The sequence below is a fragment of the Chrysochloris asiatica genome, unplaced genomic scaffold (assembly GCF_000296735.1).
Source record: "Chrysochloris asiatica unplaced genomic scaffold, ChrAsi1.0 scaffold00047, whole genome shotgun sequence".
Lineage (NCBI taxonomy): Eukaryota > Metazoa > Chordata > Mammalia > Afrosoricida > Chrysochloridae > Chrysochloris > Chrysochloris asiatica.
Window position 1 is genome coordinate 15,731,081 of NW_006408565.1, and position 4,495 is coordinate 15,735,575.

Below are 4,495 nucleotides of genomic sequence, written 5' to 3' on the forward strand. Positions count from 1 at the left end.
AAGTGCCATGGGCTGCCAAAAGAACCAACAGATCTGTGTTGGAAGAAGTGCAGCAAGAGTGCTCCTTGGAGACCAGGATGGCCAGATTTCGTCTCTCATACTTTAGACACATTGTCAGGAGGGACCAGTCGATGGTCATGTTTGGTAAAGTGGAGGGAGAGTCACAGAAAAAGAGGGAGACTCCCAGCGAGATGGATTGGCAAAGTGGCAGCATCAAAGGGCTCAAGTGTGGCAACAATTGTGAGATTGGCCCAGGATTGGGCAGTGCTTCATTCTGTTGTGCCTAGGGTCACTATGAGTCAGTATTGACTTGATGGCACCGAACAACAACAACCCTTGTATAGGAGTCTTAGTGTAGTGCTGTGGGTTAATGTGCCAGACTGTAAAGCCGTTTGAACTGCAAGGTTGGTGGTTCAAGCTCACCAGCTTTTCCTCAGAAACCCTATACAGGGTCGCTATGGATCAGAACCAACTCAACGGCACATAACACCAACAACCCCTGTACAGGGAGTCCTGGTGTGGCACTGTGGGCTAATGCATCGGACTGCAAAGTTGTTTTAACTGCAAGGTTGGTGGTTCAAGCTCACCTGCAGCTCCTTGGAAACCCTATTCAGGGTCGTTATGGGTCAGAATTGAATCGATGGCACTTAACAACAACAACAACCCTGTACAGGGAGTCCTGGTGTGATGCTGTGGGTTAATGCCATAGACTGCAAAATTGTTTTGTGGACAGTGGATAAGGAAGCCCATAGAATTTCATAAACCATAGATGAATTCATGCATTTGAATTATGGTGTTGGAGAAATACATTAAAAGTACTACAGACTGCCAGAATAAACAAATCTTGGGAGAAGTACAGTCAGAACGTTCCTTGGAAGTTAGGATGACAAGACTTCATGTCTCATACTTTGGATGATTGTCAGACGGGATCAGTCCCTGGAGAAATACTTGCTTGGTAAAGTGAGAGGTCAGCAAAAAAGAGGAAGACCCTTAATGAGATTGATTAACACAGTGGTAGCAACAATGGGCACAAACATAATATAATTTTGAGGATAGTGTAATACCAGGCAGTGTATTGTTCTGTTGCGCATAGGATCATTATGAGTCAGAACTGAGTCAATGGCACCTAAAACAACAACATTGTGAGTTGGGTGAAGGTTTATAGCGCAGATAATCAGTTTTACATCCAACAGTCCATACACATTTTGCTTCATCTCATTGAGCAGGCATCTAAATCAATGGGTTTTGAATATTCAGTCCTCTCAATGTAGCATCACTTATCCCACTCCCTCAGTTTTCGTTTCCAATCCTCCTTCTTACCTAACCCTTCTGTACTTTATCCTTGGGTAAATGCTGCCCTTTTGATCTCACATGGTTGATTATTCTAAGATGTGGGTACCTCTCTTGTTATTGTTCTTATAAACCTATCTAATTGTTGGGCTGAAAATTGAGCCACGGGGTGTTCGTTTCCAGAAAAAAAGCCTGATCTTTTTTTTGATTTTTGAATTTTGTCTCACATTTCCCCTCCTCTCTATCCATCTTCTCCTGTGACATTTTTCAGAGCAGATGGTAGTGGTAGCGCGGCATCCTCTAGTTCTGGTCTCAGGATCATGGAGAGCATGTGATGTAGAACTAGCTTTTGGTTTCATTGGTGTTTCTCTATTGTTTGTCTGTTTTAAATTTTATTGATTCCTGTTTTCTTACTTCTTTCTTTCTGCTTACTTTGGGTTTACTGTACTCTTCTTTTTCTAGGTTCTTGAGGTGAGATCTTAGATTATTGATTTGAGACTTCCTCTTTTTCCAGATATAAGAATTTAGTAGTATAAATTTCCTTCTCAGAACTGTTCACTTGTGTTCCACAAAATTTTTTAAAAGACGTTTTGTGAATTGAGTGAAGGTTAACAGAGCAGATCATCAGTTTTACATTCAATGAATTATACATTCAATTGAATTTACATTCAATGAATTCAGTGATTGTAATTCCCTGCATGTAACATCAGTTATCCCACGTGCTCCCTGTGGTCCTTGTTTCCATTCACCCTCCTTCCCAACCCTTCTGAACTTTGTCCTTAGGTAAATACTGCCCTTTGGAGCTTGAATAATTACCCATTCCATGGTGAGCTTATCTTACTAGTGTTGTGGTCCCCCCTTATATAGCTATGTACTGCTTGGCTGAAAATGGAGCCTTCTATTTCAGACATAAAGGGTGACCAACGCCATAGTCCAGGGTTCCTCCAGTCTCTTTCTGAGTAAGCCTGTCTTCTTCTTACTATTCTTATTATTTTGTGTTTTGTTCCATATTTTCTCCTACTCTATCCAGGACTTTCTAATGTGATCTCTTTTAGAACATTTGGAAGTGGTAGCAAGGCACCATTTAATTCTGATCTCAGGGTTGTGGAGACTGATGTTCATGTGGCCCATTAGGTCATTGAATTAATTGATTCCAATCGTTTTCAATTTTTATTACTCTTCTTTCCTCTGTATGGGAGAGATCAATAGTTGCACCTTAGAGGACTGCTTAGGAGTTTTTAACATAGCCACATCATCTTTGTGGGCTATGTGATGCCAATTGACCATGGTGTCCCTTGAGTCCCCAGGCCCAGCAACGTATTCATTCAAGGTGTTTGGTAACATATAAGAAGGTTTCATAATTGTGACCCCTACATGTTCCACCATGGGAGCACAGTGGCTCTATACAAAAAGCATTGATCTGCGAACCACAAGCCGTGGTTCGAGATTGCCAGCCACTCCGCTGATAAAAGATGAGGTTTATTTTTTAAAGCCTTGGAAACTCTATACAAGGTCACTATGCATCTACACTGACTCGATAACACTGAACAACAATAACAATGTCCCATCACTTTTATAGATATGTTTGCAGCAAAGATAAAAACCTGTGTATAAATATCATCTGCCAAACTTTTATACATTTGGCCCCACAAAATGTGATATGTTATAGCTTCATTTTCATCCAGTTCAATTTTTAAAAAAATTCTGTTGAGGTTTTTTTCTTTGACTCATAAATTATTTAAAAGTTTAGTTTGCAAATGCTTTAAGATTTTCTTGTTATCGTGTTTTTTTTAAATTAAAAAATTTGGGGGGGATGTATTATTGTGTGTTAGATGAAAGTTTACATAGCAACTTAGTTTTACAAACAATAATTCATACTCAAATTGTTCTGTGACATTGGATACAATTCCCACAATATGTTAATAATCTCCTCATTCCCTCCTTGGGTTTCCTGTTTCCATTCATCTGGTTTCCCTATCCCTCTCTCCCTTCTCATCTTTGGTTTGGGGCAAATGTTGACATTTTTGGTCTCATCTGAGTTGATTGTTCTAAAGAGCACATTCTTCTTTTACTTTTATTTATTTATTTATTTTATTGTTTTTGATTTATTTATTTACAACCTTGTTGTAATTAATCTAATAAATAAATAAATAAATAAAAAGCAACTTATCACTGAGTGATAGTTTACATGGGAGAACATTGGCTTCACACCATCGTTTCATTGCAATGATTATAATCTCCTTCGTGCGTCATCGTTCAACAGTATTTGCTTCCATTCCCTCTGTTGTTCTATTTTTGTGGGGGTGAGGGTGGGGATATGGACACAAACACATTCAGGAATATATGATAATTTAAACAACCAAAGGGCACGCTCTGCAAGTTTGCCTCCTGGCCACCAGCACCCAGTCCCCCTTTTTCCATGAGTCTAGAGTCCTCAGCTGCTCCCTCTCTCCATATCCTCATCTCTGCCTCCATCTCTGGTGTTGCTTCTTCTCTGGATAGGGTTCTACATTCCACTTGTGCTCTTCTCCCTTGATGGTCCTAGAGTCCTCTGTTTCTGGACTGTAAGATTAATTACTCCCCTGTTTTTGTTAAAAAACTTCTATCTTTACAGTTGTGACAGTTGCAATTAGTTATGATAATAATTACTCACTATTGAATCATAAAAATCTTATCCCCATCTCTTTTTACCAGACCCATCTAGACAAAGTGAAAACTATTCAGTGGGAACTCTATCTTTACTTGCACACTCTTTTTTAAAAATTTAATTTATTTTTTATGTGATAGTTTACACGGGAGAACATTAGTTTTACATTCATCCTATCGTATATCGTTTCATTGCCATGGTTACAATCCCCTCCATGCATCATCAACCAACTAAAAGGTATACCCTAAAAGCCTTCCCTCCTGGTCGTCAGCACACAGACCCTCTCCCTTTCTGGATCTAAAGTCCCCAGCCGCTCCATCTCTCCACGTCATTGTCTCTGCCTCCACATCTGGCGTCTCTGCTTCTCTGGGTAGGATCCCACTCTCCGCTCTTCTCCCTTGATGGTCCCAGGGACTGCACACTCTTAAACTAAACTCCCTCTTGAAAATTTTTAAGCCAGTCACTTCATGCCTTTATCACTCCCTCATTTTAGGTAGCCAATGTCTAAGTTATGGTCTCTATCTACCCTATATACAGAGGTGATAGGATTAATACTTG